Source organism: Ascaphus truei, chromosome 5 (assembly GCF_040206685.1).
Source record: "Ascaphus truei isolate aAscTru1 chromosome 5, aAscTru1.hap1, whole genome shotgun sequence".
Lineage (NCBI taxonomy): Eukaryota > Metazoa > Chordata > Amphibia > Anura > Ascaphidae > Ascaphus > Ascaphus truei.
Genome location: NC_134487.1, coordinates 153,747,662 through 153,760,770, shown reverse-complemented (window position 1 = coordinate 153,760,770; position 13,109 = coordinate 153,747,662). Strand labels below are relative to the sequence as shown.

Genomic DNA, 13,109 nt, shown 5'->3' with positions numbered 1-13,109 from the left:
CAGTGTCTATGGAGTGTAATAAAGGCTCATTGTAAGTACTAAGAAAGTTCCAGGCACCCATCATTATTACACCCTCATGCATGCCCAGCGTGCATGGATCCAGCACCCTGATAACGTAGCAGAGACTGAGCACTGCCATGTAAACTCCTTTAGCCGGGCTAGGAGGGTTACACTTATGTCTTTTGGAAGTAAACGCCGCAGTCTGGTTAAGGTCTAATAGACATAGCACCTCTGTGACGGTGAAGGGTCAAGCCCACTTGGTTAACCCTGACCCATGTGTTAGGGTCTTAGAGTGTCAGCTCTGGGACCCAGATGTCGAGAATGTAATACTGCAACTGTATACTAATTCTGCGACATTAAAGATTTCTGTGACTTTTTGCCTTTCCGGGGATGCTGGGATCGAGAGATTTCTAGGCTGTAAGTTTCAGGGTGGGTTTGGCGGAGAAAGTCTTTGCAGAATGTATCTCTGTAGCGGGGTTCCGGGTTATGGGATACCCCAAGAGTTGTATCCGGAGATTGAGTGATATCCTCGGACACAGCTAAGCGCATTACTCTGCCAACCTCGTACCCTGAAAACGACTCACCGCCAGAGTTCCTGCATCTTCCAGACAAGGTAAATGGGTATGAAGGGATTAAAATACTGTATATCTGCAGGTATCCACAGAGTTCTTAGTAAAGCAAGGGGCTCCCCCAGTATAGCAGAGGTACCCACATACATGCCTAGGTATCCTGAGCCTAGAATAGGGGTTCAGGAAGGTGCTCACGCTAAGGTTATGAAGCTGAGCAGATTTGCAGTGGTTTAAAAAGTTTTAAAGTCTTTTTCTCATGTGTGCCAGGAATGAGGCTTGTGATTTGTAGGGAATATGTACACTCACTACATTCCTGACACCAGAATAAGAACTCATAACTTTTTGCACGCAGCAGACAGGACACCACATCTTTTATTAAACGGAAATAGTTCAATACTGTACGTATAGATATTGCTGACCTGTATATGAGCTGAGGGCTTTCTAAGTCATGAATTCCGGAAGGCACAGATGGCTAGCAGGCTTGGTGCCGTTGTGTCTTTCCAGAGGCCATACTTGAAAGGGCTCAGAGATGCCTAGGTGTTAGGCCAGATGGGGCCCTGCCATTATTCTGGAGCACCCATATCCTGGCCTGACACAAGGCAACATCACACCCTTTGCCCAAGATACAGACTCTGTGGAGCCTCGCACTGTGGGGGGCGAAGGGGAAGATAGGGCTTTTTCACCTGCCCCTGGAAAAGACTCAGGGGTGGGAAACCCTGTCTGATTGTCTCAGATTGGTTGCTAGGAAAGTTGCTAAGGTTTTTTGATTGGGCTGCAGGGTTTCTGATAAGATATACGAGAGGTTTTAAAAACTCTGACACAGATCAGATGTCAGTTTTCCAAGTTTTCCGAGATTCTAAGAAAATTCCAAGCGCCACACCAACAGCGGCGAAGTAACAGATGTCCAGGACTTTTTGTGAGTAACTGCCGGTCATTGGAAAGTGCTCTAAAAAAGTGATCTGAAGGAATTTCGTTCCGGAAATGGATTTATTTGTTGGCCCCATCCCCAGTAAGTGTGTTAATCTTGAATTGTGTAACATTGTGTGTTTGTCTGAAATAAGAAATAAATGACCATTTATTTTACCATCTTGTTTTGCTCAATCAAATGATCCCGGTTATAAAAAGGTGTTGTAGAACCTGATCTCCCGTGACAAACTCTCACTGATTTCCTGTGAATCTCACTGAATTTTAGCCTACGCAGTAACATAGAATTTAATAGAGTCTCAAAAACAACAATCAGTATGTATCCAGGAAGCATAGTAGACACCCATTTCATTGCACTATTCTTTTACACCCGTAGAAGGTTACGAGAGTGGGTTGGAAGTAGAATTTAAAAAATGGGCCTCCAACAGAAATGGTAAGAGGCAAGAAAAGGAGGCTCGTCCAGGATATTCATGGGGTAACTTTGAAAAAATTGGATTTCCATGTTTTTTTCCCGGTTTTGTGATAAGGTAGATCACATTTTTAAACAAAAAAGTTCTATCAAAATTGTTGCATTTGAGAGAGGGAGAGAGCTATGTTAAATAATAGTTTTATCAGAGGTTACATTAACGCATGTATACGCATCTTAAATCCCCCCAAAATGCTGGGGACCCTCTAAATTGGCCTTATGTATTTTGTACAGATGAGGCTTCCATACGGTATGCATAGGATAGAACCCTCTTGGCTGCTTTTCTGTGCTCAGCAAATATGGCTCCAAATGTGTATTTTACTAAGCCGCGAGACACCTACCAGCTAATTCATGGTGAATGGACATATTGTGTCCTATAGCTTATTGGGTATTTTAAAGATGGCTTTTCATTTAAGTAGATTTCATTGATAGAGAACATGATCAGACATTCTCATCAACTGCACTTGTTCCTTCCCTTCTCTGCAAACCTAACATACAAGTTAGATTTTATAGCTATCCAGGACCCCGATTACAATTGATATAGTGCTTTTATGTGTTGCCCTTATTGTATTATAAAATTCTGCATTCGATTGTCTATTTTGTAAAGTGATGTATATACTGTTAGCGCTAATATTAATAAAAGTATCTGTTCACGGTGTACATCAAAACATAAATAAACATGCTTAACGCATTTCTTTGGAATGATTGGTGCTTTTAATGAATGGATTTACAGTTATTAAGGAGTTAATAAATTAGACTGGGAAGACCACTGGAAGATGCAGCATTCCTTACACAGCACAAACACTCTGATCCCAGCAGAGACTTCGGAAGTGCACAGGCTCTGATTCTAGGACTGAAATTCCCTGGCTTGGATGGAAGGTTATTGGTGTGAGTTTTGTTTCATTAAGTTGAGTTAATGCTTTGCAAATGGATCAGCTCATGCTTAACCCATTCATTTCTGGATTACGTTTTGCAATGGTGAGTTTGCTAAAGCTTAATAGAAACCAAAGGTCTTTGGCAAATGTGCTAGCCAAGGTTAATGGGGGGCTTGTCCGTACCTTAAAACCAGTGAGTGTTTCCTTAATTACTACACACATTCAGGAGTTTGGTGATCACCAGGATCTGCCTTTGTAGAATAACATCTGAATGCCATACTTTGTTAAAGTAGTAGTGCCATCAGTTAGGTCATTTTTAGATGAGTGGCCAAGTATGCAGTGCTTGCAAGGCATTCAGAACCATGCTATTCAACCACCAGTAAATAGTTGCCTGATCTTTTAACAACCTAAATAAAATCTCAGGTAGCTTTCTGTGTGGCCTAGTGCAGCAGTGCTCAAAGTGGGGGGATGCTGGATTTTTTTGGGGAGGCGTGGGCGGTTGCAGAGGCCCTGCGCTCTTCCCCGAGGCATTTATGCCGGGGGATCGCGCGAGGCCTCTGCAACTAACTTACCGGGATTCAGAAGAGTTGCTGTGACGCGTCGCCATGGCAATGCGGCATCAAATGACGCCGCGGTGTCATGTGGAGTGATGTCCCACATCTGTCTCCATGGCAACGGCGTCACATGACCCTGCGGCATCATTTGACACCACGTTGCCATGGCGACGCATCGCCGAAGACAAGGTATGGGACGTTGCAAAGGCCTCACACGATCCACTCTGCGTAAATGCCTTGGGGGAAGAGCACGGGGCCTCTGCAACCGCCACGCCTCTCCTGAAAAATCTTGCACCCCCCAGTTTGCGCATCCCTGGTCTAGTGTGTACAGGACTATGGCGGATTGAGTTCAGAAGGATAAAGGCCCTGTTTATTAAGTGGTGCTACAAGACTCCTTTAAGACCTATGCAAGTGAGCATGCCGTAAATCTTCCAGCACAGGAACGTGTCTTGAGCAGCAAAGCTTGTTAAGTATGGTCCAAAGTGTCAAATAGCAGATGTACTTTATGTTCTAGGCAGTTCTACAACAATAGAGCGTCACATATGGCCACTAAAAGGGCAAGTACATAGTATTAGGGCTTGGAAACCAGATTTTGCAGGAAATTGGATTATGGCTAAAGGCTTTTATGAGGAAAGAGAAGTGTCCAACACATTTTGGCATGAGAAGTTAGTTCAAAAGTCCTACAAGCCCCCACCACACTTCCACAGTTCTACATCTGATGAGTAGATCCAACCAACTTTTCACTGTTTTATAAACAAACTGGCATGCTAGACAGCCGCAGGCCTTTGGTAGTATTCCCTTAATATTCATGGTTCAGCAGAGTCTCCATTTTGCCAGGCTCAACCAAATTTCACTAAGGTAGTAGCGTAAACACCAGGGCCATACTAAAATGTCATCGTGACATGGAGTTAAATGGGCAGTCCTGCATTACTTCCATAAGCATATACTACAGAGCCCATATTTTGTCTTACCACGGCAATATCATGGTTTTTAATAAATCCTAAGGCGCGAAATAATGTTTTTAACTCTCCTGTGGTATTTTTACATCATACGCTTCATTTTCAGCTTGGTCCAATACCACAAGAAATGTGCAGTGAGGCCTCTTTTCCACTTTCATTGTTTCCCCTCCTGACCAAAGGCTTGTTTTTTTCTCAATTTCCAGCCCAAGTCTTTGCAGTTTTACACATAGGGGCCATGTATAGGGTGGTATTATGCATTTGGCAAGGATATAATGGTTTGCAGAGGAAAGAGCGCAGCCAGCCCAAAAATAACATATAATGCCTTTAATTATAGATTACGGTTCTATATTTTGATATATTAGTCAGTACTAAGAGTAACTTGAAGCAACAAACATCCAGAAGTCAAGGGAAGAATGTTTTGTCTTGAGGTGCAATTAGTGAGGGATTTCTGGGGCTTCAACCGTTCAATTATCCAAAATTCTTATTCAGGACTCTTACAAACATACTGATCAACTCTCCCTATTTTTGAGAGAGACTACCTCATAATTTGTAGCCGAAAATGAGTCATTTTTTTTGGTGCTTTCTTGCTAGAAAAAAAAAGGTTGCTTATCTCAGCACAAGTGAATGGAGATTTCCCACATTGTATGCAGCGACTAGACTTGCAACGTAGATTTGCTAGACTGTTTCTATTTGGTAACTGTTTCTTGGCTAGGATTCTTTTTCTTGCATACACACATTTATTATAAATTCATTATTTACCATTATGCATTGACTTTTATACTATTTTTATATTGTATATACTTTTTTTTATATTGGGTTTTTAGCTACATTTCTGCTTTAAGAGGAGTTTGGGATAATTTATTATAGGGCAGCTAGTATTTAAAATAAATCCCAATATCTTAAAAAAAGAAAAAAAAAAGTTTGTAAATAATATGTATCTTCCTCACGGGTACTAGCCACAAGAGCATCATTTTCATTCATTAGTGCATTTGCTGGTCGTTCGATTTTTGAACCTGCTTGTAAAGTGACATCTTGTGGCAATCCTTAGAACAAACTTGAGAGAAAATATACATACAGTACTGTATGTTCTACATGGCAAACCTCCCACATCCCTTTTCCTCCCCTTTAAAGCTCATATTTTCACTCCCACTTCTACATTTTCAGCTAACATGTTGTGTCACTATCATAAAGCTAATATGCAGTGCTCTATGGAACCCCTGGCTCCTGTAATAATTCCCAGTAGAAGCATAGTGTTTCTGTCCCCTCCAGGAGAAACAAAATGGCAGTATAAATATGCTGTATCATGCAGGCCAATAGTTGACATTGCGACTTCCTATTGGCCTGCATGCTGGAGGGTATTTAAATACCAAGAAATACCGGCGCTACGTCTGCAGGTATGTATCTTTGTCACCCAGGGGGTGCTTGCTACAGAAAAAAAAATCAAATTTCTCCCAGGCCTTTGAATAACCTGCTAACATGCCAGGGGCTGCTGACTCTCTGGCACTGGGGCCATTATTTTTTTAAAGCCAGCTGCCACCAATCCTGCTATCATGGCTTCCCGTGTGGGCACGTTCCCAGGGGCCAGCTTCCGAAAGTCTGTATACTGGAATTGTGAGAATGCATCAGCTATGCCATTTTCCACCCCCGTAACATGCCTAGCCTGAAACCAAATATTCCTATCTAGACACCGCAGCACGAAAACCCTGGATAACCTTACCTAACCACCAGCGGCGAAGATGCAGAAATCCCATTCACTGCAGCAACCCACCCCTATAATATCTGACAACCACCACCTCCCTATTAGCCAACAGCTCGACAGCCACCAGCAGCAGCAAAAGTTTAAAAAAAACGTGAGATTGCATGGAAGACCCAACTCCAGCCATGTGCCCTGCCCTGTTTTGCACATCTGTGGCCCCCAACCCAACTGACCCTTCTGCAATAGTTCAACCTGACTGTTTTCCACTGGCCCTTAGACAAAATCCCCCCATTTTACCGTCTTAACAAACGCCTCCTACCCATACAAAACCTGCCATATACCCTCCGAAACCCTTAGGAAATGAAGAGGGGACTTAACTAATGACAAAACTCCCTCCCCACTGACAGCACACAAGGTGCAAAATGAAGATGGCCAAATAAAGGCTGGAAACACGTCAACTGAGCCTTCCATCGCCCTCTGCTCTCACTGACAAGCCCCATCACCATCACTACCTATCCTATGGGATGTATTTAAAAGATTGCTTCAGTTGGCGCGCCTATCCTGTGAGTGTACGAGTGCAAATATTCTTAAAGATGCTATTAGCATAAATGACAAAGTGACTTTCTATGGTTTATTTAAAATTATCGTGATAAAAGTCTGCCTGAATAAATATAGTGACCCTCGCTCAGATCCTAAAGTTCCTCACAATGTAAACATTCTTTCAAACAAAAACAAATACAAACAAATCAAGCACTGTTTTTTCTTTTTGGCATATTCTTTAAAACATTTACATATCCTGTTTTGCCTAAAGATTCTTGTAAATGATTCAATATGACTTGTATTTTTGGATACATCATATGTATCAGGTTAGAAGTAATCAAAATAGTTGCATTCCAGCCCCACATTAGAATTGGGACCTTTGTGCATGACCGCTAGGAACTAACTCATCAGGAGTTCAGCTGTGGTACTGATGAGGTCATCAAGGCATCTCTTCAAAAGCTTGGACTTCAACCAACAGAAGCTAGGATGCCCTGAGAAAGCTGCGACACAGCAGTGAATCGCATAGGGCGATCTGAGGGACCAGAATTTAGGCAGCACTGAGGCATCATGACAGCTTTAAAAAACTCTAAACGACAACTGGGGAGCTGTGGGAGGTCATAGCTGATGTGCCGGGAGACGCCAACACCTCAGATTTACCTGTCGGAGGTTTGGGGCAACCTTAATACGTCTCAAGGTGATTTATTCAATTACGTTTGTGACTGTAATGTGTATGTTTTATATATTTTTTATTCTTTCAGTACATGGTTTTACACAATGGATTCTTTCACTTTTGATTTTTAGGCTTTGATGGAGGACATATCCCACATTCAGGATAAAGTGACGACATCTACCTCAGGAAAAGTCTAAATCCACCTTCATCGTGACCCTGAGATTATTTGCGCCCAACTTTCACTTTGGATATTCTTCTACAATCTCTTGGAAAGTCTGATCTCTTGGAGCTGCGTTCAATAGAAGGGCTGTAATGTATTTTTAAGTTTGTTTGATATCTATGAGGGTGTGAAGAACTTTGCACTTTATTTTTCCACTGACAGATTTGGATATGCCTTTTTGAAATTAAGAAAATATTAGTAGACTCACCAGACGAGTACCAAGACCTCTCTGCATATATATCTGCATATATATAGTTTTAACGTGTTATGCTATATTGTATTTTTTATTTCTCTATTTTGCCTGTGTACCCTCCCCTTGCAGAAAAGTTATCCTGTTGAAGCCTGTAAACCATTTCTACCATACCACCCTCACTCCCCAAAACTAAAGACAGTTGTTGGCCCCTCCAGTTTGTGAAATTCCATACTGAAAGGGCGATGGCCTATACGATGTCAACAAAGACAGCCACAAAACTCTTTCCTTAACGTCCCTTCTCAACTGCTTATACACTCTTCTTATCTGGCAAAATCCCAATCATATGTCCACCACCATGACCCATATTACAATCTGCAAGCATCCCATATTGTATCTACATTCTTCGCTAATTCTGAACAAAGCTCTGCGGACCTACCAAGGCCCCCAACCGCCAACTCGCTAAACCCTCACAACCATACCCTAAACAAATTACCTGCTTTCCCCCCACTCACCTTGAAAACCCTACTCTAAACACCTCACCTGCTTGACCCCCCTCACCAGCAATCCCCTATGCTTCCTGGACCCCTCTTCCCACAGAACCACCTGTGGCGTGGAACACCCATCACCTCCCAAACTGAGCTTTGTGTGAATCTCCCTCACCACTCACCTCAATGCCTCACCACTACTGGCCTGGTCACTTGCCCCACTGCAGTGTCTCTCCTACTGGATGCTTCAGCCCAGCTTCCCCTGCTCCAAAGCCACCGGCCAATGATCCTTGCTGCCCCCTGTAGACCTTACCAGACTGGAGTTGCCAGGGGCCTCTGCCTCGCTGCCCCATGCAGGTACAAGGGAGACCTCTTGCCCACCCTCCTTTCTGACATAATACCTTAAAGGATCCAACCCACCTGGACCGCTGCGAGATGCCACCCCCTAACACTACCCTTTGCCATTGAGCCCTTTTTTGCTCTCCCCATACACCCAGAGACCACCCATGGAGTTCTTCAGCAGCTGCTCCCCCCAACACCCCAGTCAGTCCCATGAGGGCACTCAAATCAGACACTCCTCCCTAGGTCCTCCCTCAGCTCACCGGATGGGCAGAGATGGTGCGGGGTGCGATATCCACCTCACCTCTTCCTCCTGCACTTACTTAGTTTCCCGGATGCCAGATGAGGCCTATTCCATGCTCAGTATCCACTGCATCAGTCAAGAAGGGCCCTTTACTCATGTCTCCTCGCAAAGCTCTGCCAGCCAGTTGAATGGCTCATGGTCTGCAGCCTTTCCACATGCTGAAAGTCCTGCTTGTCACCTGTGACTTCCCTCATCGCCTGCAAAGAAATTAGACGCCAGACACCAGGTAACCCTGACCTTTATAACCTCCCCCCTAAAGCTCCACTCACACACCTCACTTCCTGCATAAAGTCTCAACCCACACTAACCCACAAGTGACTTACTTAATGAGAGGGGACCCTCTGTATGTAGTCATGCCACCCCTCCACTTAATCCGCTCCAGGCTCTCTATTATTATGATGAGGTTTATACCTTACCTAGCCATTTTATTTTACAACCGCACATTACCAGGATGTTGTTTCCAGAAAACAATTGTTACCTAATAGTTTGCCCCATCATGCTTTCTCCGAAGAAAGAAATACTTCCCAGAACATGGCAAACTTATCCGAGATCTGATTTTTGAGTCCATATCCAGCAAATCGAAGAATGTAATTGGCTATAGATCAATGCATGAGTTAAAATGTAGGGTCGGAAAAACAACATCCTTTCTGCAGACCGCCATTTCAAAAGGAAACCAAACAAACTGGATTTACTGTAAGTCATCCTGGTCATATTGTAAGGAATTTATACAGTCACGTAGGTTGTGTGTTGCTGGCAAACACATTAAGCAGTGTTCAAAGACACGGTTTCTCTCTCTCTCTCATATTCTTCCTTATAATTAAATATACTTCTGCTACTGTAAGACACTGAGCATCTGTTTATTCTGAAAAATAAAATATAGAAGTTGAAGAGCGAACAAAACAATTTACTGGCATTTAGGTGTTTATTTTATATTAGATGTATGGGACCATTTTCCGCTAAAATTCCCAATTGGAAATTTCGTTCATAAATGACACGATCAGCCATTTCGGTGGATATAGAATAAGACCCTTAATGTCTTTGTACAACATATGACGGATGTACCTTTATTTACATGCTCAAGAAACATACATAAAACAGTCTTGTCATATTTATTCTTTTTTTGGGCTGTTTAACACCTGAGGCTTCAGTAGACGTCCCGATACCTCGTGATGTCACCGATGCTCCCTACTTAACAGCAACGCTGGATCTCCCTCCACATGGATTCGCGCACGAGGGCATAATTGAGCAGAACAACAGACTTGCAGTTTGCAGTCTTCTCACTGATGGATGCATTCAAATGACTACTTTACCAGGGAAGAATCACATTTCTTCTTTTTTTTGTGGTAATGGGCCAGAAGAAGGACTAGGAGACCCCGAAAACCTTCGCCACCCTGCATCACACTATTGAGCGGACATTTTGCATAACATACACCACGTTATTGGTGATACTTCATTTTGAACTTTGTTTTCACTTTGATGCACATATAATTTGGGACTGTTGTGCTCTGGGCACATACCACATACAGTAGGGGGCTCTTCATTACATGCTAATATTACCCAATAATGCCTTTTTATATTTTGATGTGGTAAACCTACATTGCAGGTGTAACATCTCTTATCTTTGCATCATTTCAAACTGTATATTTCTATACTCTGTTATATCTTAAATACAAAATACTTGATTTACTTCAGATTAATCGCTTACCGTGTTCATCGAGTGCTGAGACTTCACATATTTCATCCTGTATTGGCCTTTAGGGGCTTATTCTATATCTGCTCTTTCGGACCATTTTCCACTGAAATTTCCCAGTGACTTCAATTATATATTTTTTTTTTTTTTTTTGCTCTTATTTTTTGCGTATGCCGTTTTCCTGTTTTTCAGTGTCTACAATAAAATGTTTTACTTTGAATAATAAGATGATCAGGTGTGGAACAAGTATACAGTGGGCCCTGGTGGCAAAAACATTCTGGGTCCACTACCTTTTCAAGCCCCTCCACACCCCACCTGGTCCCCTCCACAATAGCACAGCACTGCAGAACTATAAGATTCTAGGGCATGCAGTGAAAAGTCATGCCCCAGAATCCTTAGTGGCACTACTGGTGCAGCACTACAAAGACCACAGGGGAAATTGAAAAAAGTTTTAAAAGCCATCAAGATGGGGGCTTGGGCTTCCCACGAAGAGACTTGTAAGGGCATGAAAACTCATGCAATCATCTCCCATTAGTCCATCTTTATAACTAGTATGGCAACAAGACTTGTATACCAATAATCACACAGAACACAGATATGCCCCCTCCTGATAGCAATCAGAGCTTAATTCGGATTATACATTATACTTAAGAGACTTGTTACTCTAGCAGAAAGGATCCATGTATACAGTATATGCATCTTTGTTGACTGAAGACATTACAGGTACCATGTTAAACCTACCAAATGTTCCGGATTACCCGGGTCAGCCCTAGATTGCACAACAATACAAATTGAGTAATAGCAGATGACAAACAAGCCTGGTACTAACAGTACACTTGAGGAAACCCATGTGTTTTGAAACCTATTATTAAATCTATGATGAACGCTCATGTTGATCCCCTGAAAAGGTATTCACAGCATACAATGGCCAGAAAACACCAAAGTGCGGTCCGCACTATCACGGCCCACTCGACGATATCTGTCATTGACTTTAATGGCAGATATCGTCTATTTGGCTGCGGAAGTTCGGATCACACTTTGGTGACTCCTGGCCAACGAATCTAACTTTTTCCAGGATCAATATGGAACCTAGGACTTTCCACTACATAAAAAACCCTCCAAAGAATTAGATTACCATAAGAAAATCATAACTACAAATTTGCCATGACCACTGATATTTTTAGTTTGCCGCGTCATACTTTACTCTGTTACATAGATGAGCCCCACATGCCTCCCGTGAAAGCAGTGATATATATATATATATAAAACAAATGCTACAAAATAATTGAGAAGCTACTGTAGTACAAATCTATCATTTGCTAAGCAGTAATTTACCCTTAAGATAAGAATTCCTCTTAGCAGCAGAGACAAGTCTCCTGCAGCGTTTGCCATTAAACAGGTTATCATTGGTTATCCAGTCTACAGAAGAGGAACCTTTAGAATATTTGACAGTTCCAAGACAGAGGGTACAGAGAGCTGATCTATGTTTTTTAATTACTTTTGTTTCCCTACTTTTAATAAAAAACTTGTCATTTATTAACTCGAACTTTGCTCTGTTCGTTTCTTTCTTTGCCTGGAGTCTATTTTAAACCATTGTCTGAGTTACTGTCTGCAATTGTTAATCACGTTTAAGAGAAGAAGTGATCAGTTTGAATGCTTTTGCTTTAGCTACAATGATGCTGGATTAGAGATCCTTCTGGCACTAAGGAGTTAACATTAATTGTCGGACATAGACATTATCAATGTGAAGTCAACCAAATCCGTTCTTTATCTCTGAAATTTATAGCATTCTGCTCCAAATCTGATGTGCTCCAGTAGAGAAATCTGTAGCTACAGTAAGTAGCTATAAGTAGCTGCCGCTTTAAACTCATTGTCTGCCTGCGTGGACTCCCATATACAGGCCATGGTTTGTTCCCCACAACATCAGGGATGGCAAGGCCTGCAACACGTTCATAGTAATGTGTCACATCCCCACCTCTCTCACTGAAGTAGTTTATGTCTTGGGCCCTTTTTATAAATCCAACTTAGACTGTACATACTTAATCCAACGGAGGCGTTGGTAAAATGCAATAAGACTGTTGTGTTAGCAACAAACTCATCCCAGGGCTTCTATATACAGGTATGTTGCAGGTAGTATAACCAGATCTGCTTTACCCTGTACCTCCAGTCTAGCTGCAGAGTCTAGTTTCCTGCCCTGAGTTTTTCACTCTTAAGTTGTATGTATGTATGTATGTCTTTATTTATATAGCAGGGCGGAAAGAAAGATCCCCTTGATGCACTCTACTCCACTAATATCAAAAATAGATACATTTTATTAATAACACATAATGAAAACGTTATAATCACTAAAACCAACTTCTAGCGCTTCCACTAGTTTGTCTCACACCAATTACCATGAATGCCTGATCTGTGATAGCTTCTCACATATGTAGGCAAAAAGTACCTAAATGCAGCTAATGGGTTCCTATGTACAGGCCCATATCTTAATTCCCCACTAAAATGCTAATCAATGATGCCAGGATAGTGGTAACGATATTCAACAAGACTGTATATTGTCTGGAAGAATTGCCACTTATATCCTGGTAACTACGTGTTAGCTGTAGATAGTGAACACTGGTTACAAGA

The 13,109-nt window shown here is 42.2% G+C and overlaps 1 protein-coding gene across 7 annotated transcripts in view; it reads right to left on the bottom strand.

The window, feature by feature from the left end:
* FGF1 (fibroblast growth factor 1) overlaps positions 1-13,109 on the bottom strand; it is a 124,908-nt gene that overhangs the window by 53,601 nt on the left and 58,198 nt on the right. Inside the window, exon 1 of one of the 7 annotated variants that reach the window (XM_075601063.1) lies at positions 8,814-8,880. The exons of the other annotated variants lie outside the window; for them this stretch is intronic. The gene's annotated coding sequence lies outside the window, so the exon portion shown is untranslated. Of the gene's footprint in view, positions 1-8,813; positions 8,881-13,109 lie in introns of those variants that run through there. 7 annotated transcript variants of the gene reach the window in all.